Below are 24,160 nucleotides of genomic sequence, written 5' to 3' on the forward strand. Positions count from 1 at the left end.
ATACAATTGGAACATGTAACAGTCACATTAGCCCGTTAGCATGGAATAACTGTGGATTAGCTAACAGATTAATCACGAATCTACAGCCATCAACACACTGTTGTCTTACACATCTAATGTGCTTCCTTGTTTCTATCGTCAGGTACTTCCATGTATTGTATTTTGTACTATTTTTTTCATTGTTATGATGTTTGACTACAAAATGCAGTCTGACATTGAAATGCAAATGACAAATCACAAATGTACAACCATCAACATCCTGTTGTCCTGCACATCTAATGTGCTTCCTTGTATCTATCGTCAGAATAAACACCAATCAACTGGGATCGCTGACTGGACAGTCCTTTATTAAAAACACAAAGCAAGAGAGTTATGAAGTACGATCACATCTGTTATACTGGTGCTGAGACCAGTCTTCTTGACTTTGCTGGACATCTGTTACACTGGTGCCGAGACCAGTCTTCTTGTCTTTGCTGGACATCTGTTACACTGGTGCCGAGACCAGTCTTCTTGTCTTCTCTGGACATCTGTTACACTAGTGCTGAGACCAGTCTTCTTGTCTTTGCTGGACATCTGTTACACTGGTGCTGAGACTCTTCTAGTCTTCGCTGGACATCTGTTACACTGGTGCCGAGACCAGTCTTCTTGTCTTCTCTGGACATCTGTTACACTGGTGCTGAGACCAGTCTTCTTGTCTTCTCTGGAAATCTGTTACACTGGTGCTGAGACCAGTCTTCTTGTCTTTGCTGGACATCTGTTACACTGGTGCTGAGACCAGTCTTCTTGTCTTTGCTGGACATCTGTTACACTGGTGCTGAGACCAGTCTTCTAGTCTTCGCTGGACATCTGTTACACTGGTGCCGAGACCAGTCTTCTTGTCTTCTCTGGACATCTGTTACACTGGTGCCGAGACCAGTCTTCTTGTCTTCTCTGGAAATCTGTTACACTGGTGCTGAGACCAGTCTTCTTGTCTTTGCTGGACATCTGTTACACTGGTGCTGAGACCAGTCTTCTTGTCTTTGCTGGACATCTGTTACACTGGTGCTGAGACCAGTCTTCTTGTCTTTGCTGGACATCTGTTACACTGGTGCCGAGACCAGTCTTCTTGTCTTTGCTCGACAGATGTTACGTGTGTGTGAGTGATACTGCACTGCATTCCTAGTATTAATAATAAGTCATCTGTGCTTTGTTTATTTCTTGTCTATTTTCAGTGCTGTATATTGTTATCTAAAAAGTGGCCTAGAAAAATAACATGTTTCAATGCGGTGGATACAATGTTGTTAAAATTCATAGTATCATCTCAACCTTAGTACATAAATAATTACTGTGTTCGTTCATGAGTTCTAATCAGTGTAGATTTTTTTGGTCCAGTTTTACTTCATTTCTCCAGTAGGCAAGCAGTGGAGCAGCAGTCCTGCTGAATGGCTGGCAGGCATATGGTAAATAGGCTCTTAAATTAGGTCCCTGGTCCTCTAGCTTAGTTATCTGTGATGAGTGTGTGATGTGTGTGTGTGATGTGTGATGTGTGATGTGTGTGTGTGTGTGTGTGTGTGTGTGTGATCCATTCTTCCCCTGGCACGTTTACCATGTCTCATTGAACAGGGAAATATGCAGGTCACACATCCATAGATTTCTGGTCACATTTTAACCTAGAGTCAATACAAATTTAAATGATTTGAATAAAAACTGCCAAATGTATTTATTTTCTTTCTCCTTTTGTTTCCATTTAATACATATGAAAATTTTTTGTATTTGAAATGATAATAAATCAAAAGTTGGTTGCCTTAAAGCAAAGAGGAAGAAAAACATTAGCTGGTAATGATACCTCAACACAGATGTATGAAGGGTGCCTGAGTTTTGAAGAGATAGAAACAGAGAGAAAATGGTTAGCAGCATAGCTACCGGGAACTATAAAACTCCTGCACAGAGTATGATTTACAATGGTTGGTAAAAGTGTGGTTGTCATAGTGAAACGTCTTAAAATGAATATGATAGATACGTCTTATAGTGGATATGACATGTTTTATAAACCTTTATAATCCTTAATCCTATAAATGTAAATATTTTTACAGTAGATGATCGCCGTAGGTTCTGGAATAGGAAATATTTAAAGAAGCATTTTTCACTGATGAGTAATTTGACATTTTTCAATGTATTTGTCCAATAAGAAAATATGTCAATTGATTTGTTAGGTTGTCTTCTCAGCTTGTGGGGAAAAACAAACAATTACTTATTTGAATGTATCTCTCTGGTCTTTCTTGACAGTGGGGAGGGTTCACAAACATTAGCTTCAATCAATGGCTGGCTGTCATGAAAAGTGTCAGAGACAGCACCTTCAGGTCTATCTCCATCTAATTCAGAAAGTCACAGAGGACAATCAAAACACCTTTTAAACACCTCCCTCCTCAATCTTGCCAATCCAATCATGTCGCTGAAGACAACCCACACACCGTCTCTCTCTCCGCCTCTATCACTCCCTCTCCTTCTCTCTAGTCCCTCGGTCTGCTCCCCTCTCTCACCGTGGCCATACGTTGCCTACAACAAGACAAAAAATACACAAAATTTAAACAAATAAATCAAATCAAATTGTATTTGTCACATGCACCGAATACAACAGGTGTAGACCTTACAGTGAAATGCTTACTTACAAGCCCTTAACCAACAATGCAGTTTTAAGGAAATCCCTGCAAAAAGTAAGAGATAAGAATAACAAATAATTAAAAAGCAGCAGTAAATAACAATAGCGGGGCTATATACAGGGGGTACCGGTACAGAGACAATGAGTTAATGTGCGGGGGGCACCGGTGTTGAGGTAATTGAGGTAATTATGTACATGTAGGTGGAGTTATTAAAGTGGCTACGCATAGATAATAACAGAGAGTAACAGCAGCGTGTAGTCTGGGTAGCCATTTGATTAGCTGTTCAGGAGTCTTATGGCTTTGGGGTAGAAGCCTCTTGGACCTAGACTTGGCGCTACGGTACCACTTTCCGTGCGGTAGCAGAGAGAACAGTCTATGACTAGGTGGCTGGAGTCTGACAATTTTTAGGGCCTTCCTCTGACACCGCCTGGTATAGAGGTCCTGGGTGAAAGGAAGCTTGGCCTGGCCCCGGTGATGTACTGGGCCATTCCCACTACCCTCTGTAGTGCCTTGCGGTCGGAGGCCGAGCAGTTGCCATAACAGGCAGTGATGCAACCGGTCAGGATGCTCTCGATGGTGCAGCTGTAAAACATTTTGAGGATCTGAGGACACATGCCAAATCTTTTCAGTCTCCTGAGGGAGAATAGGTTTTGTCGTGCCCTCTTCACAACTGTCTTGGTGTGCTTGGACCATATTAGTTTGTTGGTGATGTGGACTCCAAGGATCTTGAAGCTCTCAACCTGCTCCACTACAGCCCCGACGATGAGAATGGGGGCGTGCTCGGTCCTCCTTTTCCTGTAGTCCACAATCATCTCCTTTGTCTTGATCACATTGAGGGAGAGGTTGTTCTCCTTGCACCACACGGTCAGGTCTCTGACGTCCTCCCTATAGGCTGTCTCATTGTTGTCGGTGATCAGGCCTACCACTGCTATGTCATCAGCAAACTTAAAGATGGTATTGGAGTCGTGCCTAGCCGTGCAGTCATGAGTGAACAGGGAGTACAGGAGGGGACTGAGCACGCAGATGTGTTGTTACCTACCCTTACCACCTGGGGGCGGCCCATCAGCAAGTCCAGGTTCCAGTTGCAGAGGGAGGTGTTTAGTCCCAGGGTCCTTAGCTTAGCAATGATCTGTGAGGGCACTATGGTGTTGAACGCTGAGCTGTAGTCAATGAATAGCATTCTCACATACAGCTGAAGTCTTGGCTGATTTCTTTTGATTTTCCCATGATGTCAAGCAAAGAGGCACTGTCAGAAGCTTCTAAAGCCATGACACCATTTTCTGTAATTTTCCAAGCTGTTTAAAGGCACAGTCAACTTAGTGTATGTAAACTTCTGACCCACTGGAATTGTGATAGAGTGAAATAATCTGTCTGTAAACAATTGGTGAAAAAATTACTTGTGTCATGCACAAAGTAGATGTCCTAACCAACTTGCCAAAATTATAGTTTGTTGACAATAAATTTGTGAAGTGGTTGAAAAACAAGTTTTAATGACTCCAACCTAAGTGTATGTAAACTTCCGACTTCAACTGTAGGTGTTCCTTTTGTCCAGGTGGGAAAGGGCAGTCTGGAGTGCAATAGAGATTGCATGATCTGTTGGTGCGGTATGCAATTTGGAGTGGGTCTAGGGTTTCTGGGGTAATGGTGTTGATGTGAGCCATGACCAGCCTTTCAAAGCATGGCTACAGACGTAAGTGCTACGGGTTGGTAGTCATTTAGGCAGATTACCTTAGTGTTCTTGGGCACAGGGACTATGGTGGTCTGCTTGAAGCATGTTGGCATTACAGACACACAGGGAGAGGTTGAAAATATCAGTGAAGACACTTGCCAGTTGGTCAGCGCGTGCTTGGAGTACACGTCCTGGTAATCCATCTGGCCCAGCAGCCTTGTGAATGTTGACCTGTTTAAAGGTCTTGCTCACATCAGCTGCAGAGAGAGTGATCCCACAGTCGTCCGGAACAGCTGATGCTCTCATGCATGTTTCAGCGTTACTTGCCTCAAAGCGAGCATAGAAGTTATTTTGCTTGTCTGGTCGGCTCGTGTCACTGGGCAGCTCTTGGCTGTGCTTCCCTTTGTAGTCTGTAATAGTTTGCAAGCCCTGCCACATTCGACGAGCGTCGGAGCCGGTGTAGTACGATTCGATCGTAGTCCTGTATTGGCGCTTTGCCTGTTTGATGGTTCATCGGAGGGCATAGCGGGATTTCTTATAAGCTTCTGGGTTAGAGTCCCGCTCCTTGAAAACGGCAGCTCTACCCTTTAGCTCAGTGCGAATGTTGCCTGTAATCCATGGCTTTTGGTTGGGGTATGTACGTACAGTCACTGTTGGGACGACGTCCTCGATGCACTAATTGATAAAGCCAGTGACTAATGTGGTGTACTCCTCAATGCCATCGGAAGAATCCCGGAACATATTCCAGTCTGTGCTAGCAAAACAGTCCTGTAAATTATCATCTGCTTCATCTGACCACTTTTTTATAGACTGAGTCACTGGCTTCCTGTTAAGGCAAGGGCTGATTTCAAGGTTTTACTGCTAACCTACAAAGCATTACATGGGCTTGCTCCTACCTATCTTTCCGATTTGGTCCTGCCGTACATACCTACACGTACGCTACGGTCACAAGACGCAGGCCTCCTAATTGTCCCTAGAATTTCTAAGCAAACGGCTGGAGGTAGGGCTTTCTCCTATAGAGCTCCATTTTTATGGAATGGTCTGCCTACCAATGTGAGAGACGCAGACTCAGTCTCAACCTTTAAGTCTTTACTGAATACTTATCTCTTCAGTAGGTCCTATGATTAAGTATAGTCTGGCCCAGGAGTGTGAAGGTGAACGGAAAGGCTGGAGCAACGAACCGCCCTTGCTGTCTCTGCCTTGCCGGTTCCCCTCTTTCCACTGGGATTCTCTGCCTCTAACCCTTTTACAGGGGCTGAGTCACTGGCTTACTGGTGTTCTTCCATGCCGTCCATGGGAGGGGTGCGTCACTTGAGTGGGTTGAGTCACTGACGTGGTCTTCCTGTCTGGGTTGGCGCCCCTCCTTGGGTTGTGCCATGGCGGAGATCGTTGTGGGCTATACTCGGCCTTGTCTTAGGACGGCAAGTTGGTGGTTGGAGACATCCCTCTAGTGGTGTGGGGGCTGTGCTTTGGCAAAGTGGGTGGGGTTATATCCTGCCTGTTTGGCCCTGTCCGGGGGTATCATCAGATGGGGCCACAGTGTCTTCTGATCCCTCCTGTCTCAGCCTCCAGTATTTATGCTGCAGTAGTTTATGTGTCGGGGGGCTAGGGTCAGTCTGTTACATCTGGAGTATTTCTCTTGTCTTATCCGGTGTCCTGTGTGAATTTAAATATGCTCTCTCTAATTCTCTCTTTCTCTCTTTCTGTCTTTCTCTCGGAGGACCTGAGCCCTAGGACCATGCCTCAGGACTACCTGGTATGATGACTCCTTGCCGTCCCCAGTCCACCTGGCCGTGCTGCTGCTCCAGTTTCAACTGTTCTGCCCGCGGCTATGGAACCCTGACCTGTTCACCGGACGTGCTTGTTGCACCCTCGACAACTACTATGATTATTATTATTTGACCATGCTGGTCATTTATGAACATTTTAACATCTTGACCATGTTCTGTTATAATATCCACCCTGCACAGCCAGAAGAGGACTGGCCACCCCTCATAGCCTGGTTCCTCTCTAGGTTTCTTCCTAGGTTTTTGGCCTTTCTAGGGAGTTTTTCCTATGGAGTTTTTCCTAGCCACCGTGCTTCTTTCACATGCATTGCTTGCTGTTTGCGGTTTTAGGCTGGGTTTCTGTACAGCACTTTGAGATATCAGCTGATGTACGAAGGGCTAAATAAATAAATTTGATTTGATTTGACTGGTGCTTCCTGCTCTAATTTTTGCTTGTAAGCAGGAGGATAGAGTTATGGTCAGATTTTCCAAATGGATGGTGAGGGAGAGCTTTGTACGCGTCTCTGTGTGAGGAGTAAAGGTGGTCTAGAATGTTTTTCCCCTCTGGTTGGTCATTTAACATGTTGATAGAAATTACCATAATTTCCGGACTATTAAGCGCACCTGAATATAAGCCGCACCCACTGAATTAAAAAAAATATATTATTTTGAAAATAAATAAGCCGCACATGTCTATAAGCCGCAGGTGCCTACCGGTACATTGAAACAAATTAACTTTACACAGGCTTTAACGAAACACTGCTTGTAACAAAAATAAATAGGCTTTAACGAAACACGGCTTGTAAAAACAAAATAGGCTTTAACGAAACACGGCTTGTAACAAAAAATAAAAAATGAGCAGTAAGCTTTAGTTGTCTTTTTGCACTGAGTCAATTCCTCACGCTGCTGTTTCCAACGTCTTATCATCGACTCATTAAGACCAAGCTCCCGTGCAGCAGCTCTATTTCCTTTTCCAACAGCCAGATCAATCGCCTTCAACTTGAAAGCTGCATCATATGCATTTCTCCATGTCTTTGCCATGATGAGGGTGACAAAATGACTACCGTAATCAGAATGATGGGAAGTTTGAGAGCGCTCGATTTAATCTAAACAGTAAACAAAAAAGTTGTTTGACCGTAACCCGTTCGGCAATTTCATTGGTCTAATGAAAACTTCATGCCGGCAAAAAACTGAGCACGTCACAGAATGTGTTTTTTTGGAGAAAAAAAATTTGAAAGCGGGAAAAATCCATATATTTGCCGCGTCATTGTTTAAGCCGCGAGGTTCAAAGCCTGGAAAAAAGTTGCGGCTTATAGTCCGGAATTTATGGTAGGCAAAACTGATTTAAGTTTCCCTGCATTAAAGTCATAGGCCACTTGGAGCGCCGCCTCTGGATGAGCATTTTCCTGTTTTCTTATGGCGGAATACAGCTCATTGAGTGCGGTTTTAGTGCCAGCCTCGGTCTGTGGTGGTATGTAGACAGCTACGAAAAATACAGATGAAAACTCTAGGTAAATAGTGTGGTCTACAGCTTATTAATCATGAGATACTCTACCTCAGGCTAGCAAAACCCTGAGACGTCCTTAGATATCGTGCACCAGCTATTGTATTAAAATATGCATAGGCCCCGCCCCGTGTCTTACCAGAGGCTGCTGTTCTGTCCTGCCGATAGTGTATAACCAGCTGTATGTTCTTAATGTTGTCGTTCAGCCACGACTCGGTGAAACATAGGATATTTGTTTTTAATGTCCCCTTGGTAGGATATACGTGCTTTCAGTTCGTCCCATATATTTTCCAGCGATTGAACGTTAGCTAGCAGAACGGAAGGCAAGGGCAGATTAGCCACTCGTCGCCTGATCCTCACAAGACATCCTGATCTATTTCCACGAAACCAGCGAATCACGGGGATCTGGGCTGGTCGGGTGTCCGTAGTATATCCCTTGCGTCCGACTCATTGAAGAACTCCTCGTCCAGTTTCAGGTGAGTAATCCCAATTCTAATGTCCAGAAGCTCTTTTCAGTCATAAGAGATGGTAGCAGTAACATTATGTACAAACCAAGTTACTAACAACACAAAAACACTAATAAAATAGCATGGTTGGTTAAGAGCCGATAAGACGGCAGCCCTGCCCTCCGGCGCCATCTTTTTGAAAGTGTTGTAGTTGAAAGATTAAATACATTTTTCTATGATTTTATGTTATGTAGCCTATCCTTCGCCATCTTTCCATTAAGAATTAATTAGGCATTCATCTAGACGTTGTGAAGACTTTCTACCAACCAACACTGCGCGTCTCTGTCAATAGTAAAGCGCTAGGTCTTTGTGTTCCAGCTGACAACGCTTTTTCTCTGACATAGAATAGTTCTGGGTTTGAAATCATGTTTAATCCAATTTAAAAAAAACTTTTATGTTAAGTAAAACATCACAGGGCCTTGAATGTGTCTGATTGGAAAAGCTGTCTCTGAAAAGGCTTCCTCCTCAGTCTTTTGTCAAGTGTGAATCTTACTGGGGAAGAGTCATGTTTCCTTCACTACACAGTGCTGTGTGGCCAGCAGTCGCAGGGTGGATTTTCTCACTCAATCAAAGACGCATTCAGGGAAAATAAAAGAAAGCATTTAAAATGTCACATTCTTTCTTTTCATTTTACATCCTCCCCTGGCAATATCGCACCAAAAACCCTATTCAGTGTGTCGACTCGGCTGATGCCTTTATCCTGAGCGGCTAACAGACAGGCCAGCAGCGCCCACTGTCCTTCGTTTGAACAGTACATTTACATTTCAATTAATACAGTTTCAACACCTTGTTACAGGCCCTATTTTACCCTGAACAAATGCCAAGCAAAGACATTTTCCCACCACATTATTTTCTTATGATGATTGAAATCCCACAGAGGAGCCAGGCAGCCGAGTGTGTGAGGTCTGGAGCTAGGAGGAGCCAGGCAGCCCAGTGTGTGAGGTCTGGAGCTTGGAGGAGCCAGGCAGCCCAGTGTGTGAGGTCTGGAGCTTGGAGGAGCCAGGCAGCCCAGTGTGTGAGGTCTGGAGCTTGGAGGAGCCAGGCAGCCCAGTGTGTGAGGTCTGGAGCTAGGAGGAGCCAGGCAGCCCAGTGTGTGAGGTCTGGAGCTAGGAGGAGCCAGGCAGCCCAGTGTGTGAGGTCTGGAGTTTGGAGGAGCGAGGCAGCCCAGTGTGTGAGGTCTGGAGCTTGGAGGAGCGAGGCAGCCCAGTGTGTGAGGTCTGGAGCTTGGAGGAGCCAGGCAGCCCAGTGTGTGAGGTCTGGAGCTTGGAGGAGCCAGGCAGCCCAGTGTGTGAGGTCTGGAGCTTGGTGGAGCCAGGCAGCCGAGTGTGTGAGGTCTGGAGCTAGGAGGAGCCAGGCAGCCCAGTGTTTGAGGTCTGGAGCTAGGAGGAGCCAGGCAGCCCAGTGTGTGAGGTCGGGAGCTTGGTGAAGCCAGGCAGCCCAGTGTGTGAGGTCTGGAGCTTGGTGGAGCCAGGCAGCCCAGTGTGTGAGGTCTGGAGCAAGGAGGAGCCAGGCAGCCCAGTGTGTGAGGTCGGGAGCTTGGTGAAGCCAGGCAGCCCAGTGTGTGAGGTCTGGAGCTTGGTGAAGCCAGGCAGCCCAGTGTGTGAGGTCTGAAGCTTGGAGGAGCCAGGCAGCCCAGTGTGTGAGGTCTGGAGCTTGGAGGAGCCAGGTATACTAGAGGGGGTTAGGCAATAGATCTGTGACTGTTAACATTTAAATACCACCGTTGCACTGCAAAGAGAATGAATACTGTGTGAATACTGATTATTTTCTCTCCATCGCTCCTTTCCCATGATGAACTGGTTCCAATCTCACTCTGATTTCGGAAGTGTTCTCTTTAGGTTCTCTGTCCCGACGGCAAAGCCTCATAATGAGACATGCGAGATGGGGAACAGCGGATAATGTCACCACAAATCTAAATTCTCTATCTAGCCATGGCTGGTAGTTTGAACATGCCACAACACGAATAAAAACAACACACAACCGGTATGTATTGTGTTGTGAGACCCATTGACTGCAGGGTCGATTATGAGTGTCTCTGTGTGTGCGTGCACGCGTGTGTTGCGAGATCCACTGACTGCAGTTCTTTGAGCACAACTGAATTATGACTCAAACTTGGCTGACATTTATTGCTCATGGCAACACTGTAGTACCAGTAATGGACAACATGTCGTCGTCTTGGGAGAGGTGGAAGCTGTGATCATCATATGCTAAATTCCCCCCACACTCACATCAAATCACATCTGGAGCAACTCATGGCATGCTATCCTCTCTCCCTCTCCATCCTTTCTCTCGGTCTCTCTCTCTCTCACAACTCTTGCCTCCCTCTATCCTCTCTCCGTGCCTGCCTTCTCTCTCTCCCACCCTCTCTCTATCACTCTCTCTCTCCCTCCCTCTCACTCTCTGAATGGCAGGCCTCAGATAGCTGCTGGCATGTCTAGCGGAGGGAGAGCAGAAGCAGAGGCAGACCTCTGGGCCTACTGAAGCAGATACAGCACTTTTAGCCTGTAGAGATCTACACAGCAATACCACAGCACTGACAACGCCACACATGAGTCTTGTACACTCCACAAATGAGTTTTGTGCTTCTAAGTCTGCATTGCTTGCTCTTTGGGATTTTAGGTTGGGTAGTTGTATATTGGCAGTTGTTGTTGTTTAGCCTCTACGGGATGGGTGTCCCTAAACTGGACGGTTTTGCTAACATGCGCTAATGTGATTAGAATTACGTTGTATACAACAGCCAACTTTCCGGGACATAGACATGTCTTACATGGGCAGAAAGCTTACATTCTTGTTCATCTAACTGCAGTGTCTAATTAACAGTAGCTATTACAGTGAAAAAATACCATGCTATTGGAGAGTGCACAACAACAAAAAACGTTTATCACGGCAACTGGTTTAATACATTCACCTCTGAAGGTAAATAATGTACTTACATTCAATTATTTTGCTCTGATTTGTCATCCTGAGGGTCCCAGAGATAAAATGTAGCATAGCTTTGTTTGATAAAATCAATTTTTATGTACAAATGTAGGAACTGGGGTCTACAGTTTGACCCCACTGCTGTCTCTGGCTCCACACCCACCCCGCCCAGCCATCTAGATGTGTGAAAGTTAGTGTATAAGCTAATGATCCATCATGTATGACATTCCTGGGAGTGTGTAAACCAAATGTCTTTATTACCATAGCATTTTTGTATGTTCTCTATAGTTAACCTCTATGGGCTAGGTGGGACGCTAGCGTGCCACCCGTGGTGCACTCCATCAACAGCAGGTGCATTTCAAGAGCGGCAAATTTGAATCCAAATAAATGTCAAAATTCAAATTTTTCAAACATACAACTATTTTACACCCTTTGAAAGATAAACATCTCCTTAATCTAACCACGTTTTACGATTTCAAAAAGGTTTTACGGCGAAAGCATAAATTTAGAGTATGTTAGGACAGTACATTTACAAGAGTTGTGTGTAATGTTTTGTCAAGTCAAAGACAGGGTCACCAAAACCATAAAACCAGCTAAAATGATGCACTAACCTTTTACAATCTCCATCAGATGACACTCCTAGGACATTATGTTAGACAATGCATGCATTTTTAGTTCTATCAAGTTCATATTTATATCCAAAAACAGCGTTTTACTATGGCATTGATGTTGAGGAAATCGTTTCCCTCCAATAACCGGCAGTCAAGTCAGCGTCACAAATTAAATAATTAAAATTAGAAAACATTGGTAAAATATTATATTGTCATTTAAAGAATTATAGATTTACATTTCTTGAACGCAATCAACCAGCCAGATTTAAAAATAACCTTACTGGGAAATCACACTTTGCAATAATCTGAGCACTGCGCCCAGAAAAATACGCGTTGCGATACAGACTAGACGTCATGTTGGGGAGATCTAAAATCGAAAATACTATGTAAATAATCCATTACCTTTGATTCTCTTCATCAGATGTCATCATTTATGTCCAAAAATCTCCGTCTTGTTAGCACATGATCTAAGCCAGCCGGACTTCTCGTCATGAACGAGGGGAAAAAATATATTTACGTTCGTTCAAACATGTCAAACGTTGTATAGCATAAATCATTAGGCCTTTTTTAACCAGAACATGAATAATATTCAAGGTGGACGAATGCATACTCTTTTATAACGTATTGGAACGAGGGTACCCAACATGAACTCGCGCGCCAGGTGTCTAATGGGACATCATCGTTCCATGGCTCTTGTTCGGTCAGATCTCCCTCCAGAAGACTCAAAACACTTTGTAAAGGCTGGTGACATCTAGTGGAAGCAATAGGAAGTGCCAAAATATTCCTCAGCCCCTGTGTTTTTCAATGGGATAGGTTTAAAGGTAATACAACACATCAGGTATCCACTTCCTGTCAGAAAATGTCTCAGGGTTTTGCCTGCCAAATGAGTTCTGTTATACTCACAGACACCATTCAAACAGTTTTAGAAACTTTAGAGTGTTTTCTATCCATATATAATAAGTATATGCATATTCTAGTTACTGGGTAGGATTAGTAACCAGATTAAATCGGTGTACATTTTTTTTATCCAGACGTGCAAATGCTGCCCCCTAGCCCTAACAGGTTAATTGATACATTTTCAAGTACTTGACTAATTTCGGCATATTTGGACAAACTCCTGGCAGACTTGATACAAAATATTGTGCAGTAATGTAATTCTTCACTGGATCAGTCTGAAACATTGCGCACACACTGCTGCCATCTGGTGGCCAAGATCTAAATTACAACTAGACTCCTATCTGAAAGTATGGCCTTGATAAAAACATTTCTTAAACAAAGCATTTTTTGGGTTGTATTATCTTTTACCAGATCTAATGTCTTATATTCTCCTACATTAATTTCACATTTCCACAAACTTTAAAGTGTTCCCTTTCAAATGGTATCAAGAATATTCATATCCTTGCTTCAGGTCCTGAGCTACAGACAGTTAGATTTGGGCATGTCATTTTAGGCAAAAATTGAAAAAAAGGGTACGATCCTTAAGAGGTTGTTTAGAAAACAATGATGCATTGCATACTGTAGGCTGCACAAATAATAATAATAATTACTGTCAATGTATGGCTAAATGTACGACAGATAATGAATAGCCGAAAATGAGCCTACTTTGAATTAAACAACATTTTGGGGAGTAATTGCAAATGACTGCATATTAATACCACTTATTATTCAAGATATAATAACACTAAGACCCATTATAAATATATCAAACAAACATTAAACACTACTGAGTGAGACTTCTTTGAAACATGCAACAGTAACATTTATTTATGGAGTGTGTACTGTGCTTTAGGCAGTGGGGTGCTGGGCTGGGCTGTGGGATGGGCCATGTGGTGGTACTGTAGTTATTTCTGAGCGGGAGTTAACGTCAGGATGATTGAGTCACCCCCAATGTCCCCATTAGAATTTGCATTTTAAAATATGTATATTATTTATTTATGCACGTTTTATTCAAATGACAGGCGGGCCGAGAGATTCCCCTGAGCACAACAACGTACGGGCAGAGTAAAGTGGAGTGGACCCACAGTGGACAGAGGGGCAGAGAGAGAGAGGGAGGAGAGGGAGAGAAAGAGGGAGGAGAGAGATAGGAGAGGGAGGACAGAGAGAGAGGACAGAGAGAGAGGGGGAGGACAGAGAGAGTGAGCGAACAATAACATTTTTTGTCTGAACTTAAAAGGAAGTGTCCAACCCTCTGCCATGAAAATGTTTATTTAGTCTCACCATGAATAGGTATGAACTCTACATCTACATAACCTTTTGCAAAAGTAGTTTATTCTACACTGAATCACTACATTCACCTTAATCCCATTCCGAGGGCAGTGACAGACAGTGTAACCACATAGGGGGGAGGTACAGTAAACAAACAGCCCAATTATTTCTATTCCGCTGTAAATCCGATAACAGGAAAATGTCTAATCACCTGACACAGCATAGCATGAATGGCCATTCTATTTCATCCATCATGGGGATTATAAACCAGTCCCCTATTATTAGTGCCGGGACGATACCAGTATCACATTATTTTTTCCATGGCAAAAATGAAAACAAGAAGCAGACCAAACTCTTTGGCCCTTTAAAACCCACTCTATGTAAAATATGATGTGCTATGGCTTGGAAAATAAATACAGATGACTCTGGATGACAACATAATGATGTTTGTTTCCAACAGTAGGGCTTGTTTTCCTAAAGAAGTTACATTTTCTTTGTGTTTTGTTTCCTTGCCATGATACTAACGCGTATCGCGATATGGTATCGTCCCAGCCCTACCTATTACCATGTATCTATGGTTACCCCCACACCACACACAGCTAACCATACAGCCGTTTCATTAACACGGTTTTAATTGTGGTTGTAATAACAGGAGCATCATGTCCATCATACCATTGCAGAGGCCTAACACTAGTTAACCATGGAACACCTGCTGTTCAACTGCTCTTTTCCTTCCCATGTGTTCTGTATTCAATGTTCTGCGTATTTCATGTTCTGAAAGCGATGGTCCAAGCTGATCGAACACAGGTCCCAGTCCATCCCAGATAGCAGCTCAGGGGGGAGAAAATAGCACACAGTCAATTGGATATTGATTCTGTCTCCCAGAAATGTCACAAAAAAACTTCTGAAGCTTTGGGTGACGTCTGTTTTGTGCACTCATTCAGAAATGCAGCCAAGTCAACCGAATATGTTTCAAAGGAAGGTGAGGCCTTGGCGGATACTTACAATCAAAGAGACTGCAGACCATTTCATTCAACCTCTCTTTCTCTGGAAAATGAAAAGTTTAGTTGTTGGTGTTGTTGCCAGGCGTCAGGATTCACCCTAAGGCATCCACAATGAGTCAGGCTCTATAATTGCTCATTTATTTACACAAATCTAGCTAAGGAAACATAAAAGCCAACAACAGCAAAACAAATTAGCCCTATTGTTGTGTGTAACAGATGCTGGAACACCCGCAGAGCACCATATCAAAAGGTGTGAGACATCTTGAGACAAAACGGGGGAGACACTACCAAGATCAATGGTGTTCCAGTGCATCCTTAACACTATTCACTCTGCCTTATCAAATCTGAGGTCTGGTAAATGGTATCTAAATGCTATTTTCTAGACATGACTGATGTTTTAAATCCATGCATTCACAATCAGTTTTCAGTCAGACTTAACCTTAAAGAGAAGGAGGTGCTCTGAATGTCAACCCTTTCCTCACAGACCTTTCTAAATGCCACGTTCTCTAGTCTGGCCCCATGGAGAAGGAGAGACAAAGAGGGAGGGAGGATTGCAGAGGGGAGGGGTGGGGGGTGACAAAGAGAGTAAGGAAGAGAGAGGGAGGGGGAGAAAAAGAAGGGTGACATAAGAGAGCAGAGAGCTTTTTCAGCCTGAGAAACCAAACAACATGCAGTCAGATGGACTGAGCTATGGGAGTTGATTTAATACTTGAAGGGGGGATTTATTTAACTAGGCAAGTCAGTTAAGAACAAATTCTTATTTACAATGACGACCAAACCTGGGGGTAGTCCCTATGGGACTCCCAATCATGGCTGGATGTGAAATGTGGGGCCTTGAAGGGTCTGAGAGCTGATCCGCTCATTTGCTAATGTTTTCAATTACATAGATCAGTGGTTCCCAAACTTTTTATAGTCCCGTACCCCTTCAAACATTCAACCTCCAGCTGCATACCCCCTCTAGCACCAGGGTCAGAGCACTCTCAAATGTTGTTTTTGCCATCATTGTAAGCCTGCCACACACACACACTCACACTATACATTTATTAAACATAAGAATGAGTGTGAGTTTTTGTCACAACCCGGCTCATGGGAAGTGACAAAGAGCTCTTATAGGACCAGGGCACAAATAATAATAATCAATAATTTTGCTCTTTATTTAGCCATCTTACATATAAAACCTTATTTGTTCATCGACAATTGTGAATAACTCAGCACAGGTTAATGAGAAGGGTGTGCTTGAAAGGATGCACATAACTCTGCAATGTTGAGTTGCATTGGAGAGAATCTCAGTCTTAAATCATTTTCGACACAGTCTGTGCCTGTATTTAGTTTTCATGCTAGTGAGGGCCGAGAATCCACTCTCACATAGGTATGAGATTGCAAAGGGCATCAGTGTCTTAACAGCATGATTTGCCAAGGCAGGACACTCTGAGCACAGCCTAATCTAGAAATCTGGCAGTGGCTTCTGATTAAATTAAATTTTCACAGAACTACTTGTTGCGATTTCGATGAGGCTCTCGTTCAGATATCGGTAAGTGGACTGGAGGCAAGGCATGAAAGGGATAACGAATCCAGCTGTTTGTGTCATCCGTTTCGGAAAAGTACCTGCGTAATTGCGCACCCAACTCACTCAGGTGATTTGCTATATCACATTTGACATTGTCCGTAAGCTTGAGTTCATTTGCACACAAAAAAATCATACAATGACGGAAAGACCTGTGTGTTGTCCTTGTTAATGCAGACAGAGAAGAGCTACAACTTCTTAACCTGTTTGGGCTAGGGGGCAGTATTGAGAATTTTGGAAAAAATATGTGCCCATTTTTAACTGCCTCCTACACCAACTCAGAAGCTAGAATATGCATATTATTGTTCAGGTTTGGATAGAAAACACCCTAAAGTTTCTAAAACTGTTTGAATGGTGTCTGTGAGTATAACAGAACTCCTATGGCAGGCAAAAACCTGACAAGGTTTCATGCAGGAAGTGGCCTGTCTGACAAGGAGTCGTGCGTCTTGCATCTGTTTATTGAAGAGTAAGGATCTTAGCTGTAACGTGACAATTCCCAGGGCTCCAATAGGCTCTCAGAAGCCGGGAAAATCATGAAGGTTGACGAGGCAGCCTCAGGCTGAAACAGATTATCACCTTATTCAAGTGTCCCATTAGGTGACAGTGGAATGAGGCGCGTGCGCGATTAGCCCCCGTGGAGTATTTTAATTCGGCTGTTTAGTTTATTGCAGATTCCCGGTCGGAATATTATCGCTTTTCTACGAGATAAATGGCATAAAAATTGGTTTTAAACAGCGGTTGACATGCTTCGAAGTACGGTAATGGAATATTTAGACATTTTTTGTCACGCCATGCGCGCGACCATGGATTACCATTCTGATAGTGTCTAGAACGCACGAACAAAACGACGCAATTTGGATATAACTATGGATTATTTGGGACCAAACCTACATTTGTTATTGAAGTAGAGTCCTGGGAGTGCATTCTGACGAAGAACAGGAAAGGTAAGAACATTTTTCTTATAGGAAATGTGATTATGGTGAAGGCTAATCTTGCCGGGTGTCTAAATAGCTAGCCGTGATGGCTGGGCTATGTACTTAGAATATTGCAAAATGTGCTTCATCCGAATAGCTATTTTAAAATCGGACATATCGAGTGCATAGAGGAGTAATGTAAATAATTGTTATGCTTTTTGTGAACGTTTATCGTGAGTAATTTAGCAAACTGTTAGTAAATTCCCCGGAAGTTTGCGGGGGGTATGCTTTTTCTGAACGTCACATGCTAATGTAAAAGCTGTTTTTTGATATAAATATGAACTTGATTGAACAGACATGCATGTATTGTATAACATAATGTCCTAGGTGTGTCATCTGATGAAGATCATAAAAGGTTAGTGCTGCATTTAGCTGTGGTTTGGGTTTTTGGTGACATTATATGCTAGCTTGAAAAATGGGTGTCTGATTATTTCTGGCTGGGCACTCTCCTGACATAATCTAATGTTTTGCTTTCGTTGTAAAGCCTTTTTGAAATCGGACAGTGTGGTTAGATAAACGAGAGTCTTGTCTTTAAATAGCTGTAAAATAGTCATATGTTTGAGAAATTGAAGTAATAGTATTTCAAACGATTCAAAAATCGCGCCACTGGATTAGACTGGCTGTTACGTAGGTGGGACGAATTCGTCCCGCTTAGCCCATAGAGGTTAATCATAGCCTCAATTTTGCCCAGCACTTTGAACATAGTTGTGGAGAGTCACTGTAATCCTAGATTCAGATCATTCAGGTGAGAAAAAACATCACCCAGATAGGCCAGGCGTGTGAGAAACTCGTCATCATGCAAGCGGTCAGACAAGTGGAAAATATGGTCAGTAAAGAAAACTTTAAGGTCGTCTCTCAATTCAAAACAACATTTCAATACTTTGCCCCTTGATAACCAGCGCACTTCTGTATGTTGTAAAAGTGTTACATGATCGCTGCCCATATCATTGCATAGTGCAGAAAATACCCGAGAGTTCAGGGGCCTTGCTTTAACAAAAAAAAACATTTTCACTGTAGTGTCCAAAATGTCTTTCAAGCTGTCAGGCATTCCCTTGGCAGCAAGAGCCTCTCGGTGGATGCTGCATTGTACCCAAGTGGCGTCGGGAGCAACTGCTTGCACACGCGTTACCACTCCACTATGTCTCCCTGTCATGGCTTTTGCGCCATCAGTACAGATACCAACACATCTTGACCACCAAAGTCCATTTGATGTCACAAAGCCGTCCAGTACTTTAAAAATATCCTCTCCTGTTGTCCTGGTTTCCAGAAGAGGATGTCTTCCTTAATTGACCCCCCATTGTCACGCCCTGATATGTTTCACCTGTCCTTGTGCTTGAGGGAGATATAAGACTCCAGCTTCAGTGATTCTTGCAATTCGTTCCAGTCATTGGCAGCAGAGAACTGGAAGAAAAGGCGGCCAAAGGAAGTGTTGGCTTTGGGGATGACCAGTGAAATATACCTGGTGGAGAGCGTACTACGGGTGGGTGTTGCTATGGTGATTACCGACATCTGCCTGACCTGACCCTGAGCCAGCCTGCCGTCCTGTACCTTTGCCCCACTACTCTGGATTATCGACCCCTGCCTGCCTTGACCTGATGTTTGCCTGCCTCGTTGCCGTAATAAACATTGTTATTTCGACACAGTCTGCATTTGGGTATTACCTGAAACCCGATAGTACGAACTGGCCATGACTGACCCAGCAGACTTGGACCAGCTCCGCAACGCCATCTCCTCCCAAGGAGCCACCATTGGTAGGCACGAGGAGTTGCTTCGAGTTCTGATGGAAGGGTTCCAGGACGTGGCCGAATGTCATGACCTAGCATTGGACGCATTACGGGAGCAATTCCGTAGGCAGCCTACCATGGCGGTAACCTCCCAGCCCCTCAGTAAACTGGCTGGTAGAAGCACCGTCATCTCTGTTTCCCGGGAACTCCACTTACCTCCCCTGGGGCGTTACGATGGCGATTCCAGAACCTGCCAGGCCTTTCTCTCCCAGTGCTCCCTCATTTTCGAGCTGCAGCCTTCTTCGTTCCCCTCGGACTGATCGAGGATAGCGTACATTATTACGCTGATGTCTGGGAGGGCACTCGCCTGGGCCACGGCGGTGTGGGAGCAACAATCTGCCTCAGTCTGGAGGTATTCATGGCGGTGGTAAGAAAAGTTTGAGGCTCCGGTGTCCGGGAGAGAGGCTGCCCGGAAGTTACTCCAGCTTCGGCAGGACTCCCTCAGTGTGGCAGACTATGTGGTGGATTTCCGCATGCTAGCAGCGGAGGGTGCCTTGAACCGCTGTTCTACACGTTCCTGCACGGATTATCAGAGGAAGTAAAGGACGAGCTTGCAGCCAAGAACTACCGATGGATCAACTCCCTCATCGCTTTGACCATCCACTCTACCCTACTCTACCCTACTCCAGCTTACTCTACCCTACTCTAGCTTACTCTACCCTACTCTAGCTTACTCTACCCTACTCTACCCTACTCTACCCTAGCTTACTCTACTTTCCCTGATTAAAGGGCGTGTAGCACTTATTTCTCAATGCCAGAAACACATATAATAGTATCTTAGAGCCCCCCCAAGAAATCATCCCCAAATTACAAAACTCTTATGTCAATTGTTATAATAATGTTGGGTTTTAGGTTCTCTCCAAATCAGTTCCATTCAACGCCCCGTGGTCTGCGTCACACGGTGAATGAAAAACGATGTAAAAAGTTAGATACATTTGTGAGAATGAGGCAGGTGAATTGGTCCCTTAACAACACTGCTAACCTTGTGCCTAACCCCAACCTTAAATTAAAACCAAAAAGCATTTTTATTTGACGAAATACATAATTTTGACTTTGTGGCTGTGGAAACCAGACGAATTGAACATGTACTCATCAATCTGCGGGGCACATTTTATCCATGAGAACTTCCACGGCTATCAACACTGGAAGGTGTGCTTCAGCAAGAAGTTGCTTCTTAAAATGGATGCTGTCAGTACCATCAATGTGGCTTCTAAGGGTGTTTTCACACTTGGTCCCTTTCAGCCTTTTTTTGTGAACTCTCCAAAGTAACTCAGACCCCTCAAAAGCGTCCCCGAAGTGAACTGAACTGAGACCATTTCAAGAGGTGGTCTGAGTTTGGTTCGCTTGAATTCCATGGCCTGGTTACCTTTTTTAGGGAAATGTGAACAAAGCCTCCCAGGTTTGCTTGTCATTATTCCCCTTCCATAACCCCTCGAACTGGTGCCACAAAAGAGAAAATGATGATGTGCAAGTTCTTGAAAAAAACGTGCTGTTTTTGGATATTGATTAGCGATTGTCAAGGATCCACAGAAATTCCAAAATATGGGCTCAGATTATTTGTTTGCAATATGTGATCTATATAAGAGAGCGTCAAACTGTTTATTTGATTGTGGGGTTTGAATAGTGAGAGAGGACAACATATTTGGTTGGAATCACAACATTAGGGTACAGAATAATATCTAGCTCTTAAAGGGGCAGTAGCCTACATTGGGTGAACAATTGTCAATTACAGCATTATTTAATCTGTAGTTTTTCTTCTGCTATTTATTCTGTTACCAATAATATTTACATGTTAATAGTATCTTCTGATTTCAATTATTGCCTCATATTTTAATTAAATGTAATCTATTAGCTTCCACAATGTAAGTAGGTATATCTGGCTGTCCGATAACATGTTCCAATGAAATGGCTTGTCCTACACTTTGTAAAAACCCAGAGTGCATTCTAAAAATAGCAATGTGAATGCAAAGTGGTCTCAGATCACAAATGGGTGAAGTGAACTGGCAAAAGAGTTGAATCCTCATTCAAAGGCAAGGGCAGTAAGAATACAAAGCACTTATTTTTTCCCTCCCCAGAGTTCACTTGAAAGAGGACTGAAATCGGTTATTTTAAAGATGACTATACAGTCGTGGCCAAAGGTTTTGAGAAAGACACAAATATTCATTTTCACAAAGTCTGCTGCCTCAGTTTGTATGATGGCAATTTGCATATACTCCAAGAATGTTATGAAGAGTGATCAGATGAATTGCAATTAATTGCAAAGTCCCTCTTTGCCATGCAAATGAACTGAATCCCCCCAAAACATTTCCACTACATTTCAGCCCTGCCACAAAAGGACCAGCTGACATCATGTCAGTGATTCTCTCGTTAACACAGGTGTGAGTGTTGACGAGGACAAGGTTGGAGATCACTCTGTCATGCTGATTGAGTTCGAATAACAGACTGGAAGCTTCAAAAGAAGGGTGGTGCTTGGAATCATTGTTCTTCCTCTGTCAATCATTGTTACCTGCAAGGAAACACGTGCCATCATCATTGCTTTGCACAAAAAGGGATCATCAAGAACTTCAAGGAGAGCGGTTCAATTGTTGTGAAGAAGGCTTCAGGGCGCCCAAGAAAGTCCAGCAAGCGCCAGGACCGTCTCCTAAAGTTGATTCAGCTGCAGGATCGGGGCACCACCAGTACAGAGCTTGCTCAGGAATGGCAGCAGGCAGGTGTGAGTGCATCTGCATGCACAGTGAGGCGAATACTTTTGGAGGATGGCCTGGTGTCAAGAAGGGCAGCAAAGAAGCCACTTCTCTCCAGGAAAAACATCAGGGACAGACTGATATTCTGCAAAGGGTACAGGGATTGGACTGCTGAGGGCTGGGGTAAAGTCATTTTCTCTGATGAATCCCCTTTCTGATTGTTTGGGGAAAAAAGCTTGTCCGGAGAAGACAAGGTGAGCGCTATCATCAGTCCTGTGTCATGCCAACAGTAAAGCATCCTGAGACCATTCATGTGTGGGGTTGCTTTTCAGCCAAGGGAGTGGGCTCACTCACAATTTTGCCGAAGAACACAGCCATGAATAAAGAATGGTACCAACACATCCTCCGAGAGCAACTTCTCCCAACCATCCAGGAACAGTTTGGTGATGAACAATGCCTTTTCCAGCATGATGGAGCACCTTGCCATAAGGCAAAAGTGATAACTAAATGGCTCGGGGAACAAAACATCGATATTTTGGATCAATGGCCAGGAAACTCCCCAGACCTTAATCCCATTGACAACTTGTTGTCATCCTCAAGAGGCGTGTGGACAAATGAAAACCCACAAATTCTGACAAACTCCAAGCATTGATTATGCAAGAATGGGCTGCCATCAGTCAGGATGTGGCCCAGAAGTTAATTGACAGCATGCCAGGGCAGATTGCAGAGGTCTTGAAAAAGAAGGGTCAACACTGCAAATATTGACTCTTTGCATCAACTTCATGTAATTGTCAATAAAAGCCTTTGACACTTATGAAATGCTTGTAATTATACTTCAGTATTCCATAGTAACATCTGACAAAGATATCTAAAAGACACTGAAGCAGCAAACTTTGTGAAAATTAATATTTTGTGTCATTCTCAAAACTTTTGGCTACGACTGTATGTGAAAACATCTCAAACAGCCAGCAGCACCAGCAGAGACCGAACATCATCATTGGCTTCAGTGAGCATGGAGAACAACTGGGTACAGTAAGTGAAAGAGCTAGCTTGCAACCTCTATGCTACGTCTTCCATCTAAATAACACTGATATAACTAACCAAATGTAAACATGTCTGCCAGCTGTTGGTAGCTAACTGCTGATGCTGTCATACTATAGGTAGTACAAGCCTATTGGAAAAAATCGTTTTGGCCACAACGGAGTTCACTGTTACTGTATAGAGCAAGTTTTCAAGGTGTTTGTGAGGGCTGCCCGTTGCAATAATTCGGCCACTGTGGCTTCGGGCGTGTTTTCTATACAACCTGCCAAGTGCGGGCTAAATGGAAAAGTGACGCTAAGGCTACGGTTTAGAGAAGCCCCAGAGCCATGCTTTCTTTGGAGGGGTGGATTGTGGATTTTTCTCAAATGGGGAAAGTACATTTTATTTAGATTTTAAGATCAATGTTGTCACAGTTGCTTCTTTTGAAGAGGCAGCTGCTAACGTTAGCTTGCTATAGCTCACTATCCTCTTCCTTCGTTTCTAAATTAATTTATTTCTAATTCTTTCTAGCTAGCAAAATAAGCGAGCTGCCATATAGCTAAGTTTGTCACTGGTATGGGCTAGTAAATATCCTAAACCTAGCCAGCTAGATGGCAAGCTAAAACTGTGGAGAGAGGGAGGAGAGAATTCACTTTCTGTTTCATCTGCTGCTGGCTTGCTAATGTTCACTCAAATACGTATTTCCACATATAATTGATGAAATTATATTCTGTATAGATTGTAAATGTGTCAATATGTTGTGAATACTGTAGAAAAATGCTCACAGTTGTTTTCCATACTAAAAAGTGAAGTGCCGTGTGAGTCATAGAAATTACGATCTTGCGTTCAGGGCTTTCCGGCAGTCTTCAGGGAGCATAAATTGTAAAAAAAAACAGAAATATCACATTTGCCAGTAGATTGTCGACATGATTTATGATCAGTGGTGGAAAAAGTACCAAATTGTCATACTTGAGTAAAAGTAAAGACAAATGAATAGAAAATGACTCAAGTAAAAGTCACCCAGTAAAATTCTACTTGAGTAAAAGTCTAAAAGTATTTGGTTTTAGATATACTTAAGTATCAAAAGTAAAAGTATAAATAATTTCACATTCCTTATATAGCCAGGGGCACACTCCAACACTCAGACATAATTTACAAATTAAGCATGTGTTTAGTGAGACTGCCAGACAAGAGGCAGTAGGGATGTTCTCTTGATGTGTGTGAATTGACTATTTACCTGTTCTGCTAAGCATTCAAAATGTTATGAGTACTTTTGGGTGTCAGGGAAAATGAATGGAGTAAAAAGTACAT

The 24,160-nt window shown here is 43.4% G+C and overlaps 1 long non-coding RNA gene across 2 annotated transcripts in view; it reads right to left on the minus strand.

The window, feature by feature from the left end:
- The window catches only part of LOC106608060 (kelch-like protein 29), a 271,450-nt gene that overhangs the window by 42,171 nt on the left and 205,119 nt on the right, over nucleotides 1-24,160 (minus strand). The window contains exon 4 of one of the 2 annotated variants that reach the window (XR_001329370.2): nucleotides 1,122-2,535. The exons of the other annotated variant lie outside the window; for it this stretch is intronic. This is a non-coding gene — a long non-coding RNA (kelch-like protein 29). Of the gene's footprint in view, nucleotides 1-1,121; nucleotides 2,536-24,160 lie in introns of those variants that run through there. 2 annotated transcript variants of the gene reach the window in all.

Source organism: Salmo salar, chromosome ssa06, assembly GCF_905237065.1.
Source record: "Salmo salar chromosome ssa06, Ssal_v3.1, whole genome shotgun sequence".
NCBI lineage: Eukaryota > Metazoa > Chordata > Actinopteri > Salmoniformes > Salmonidae > Salmo > Salmo salar.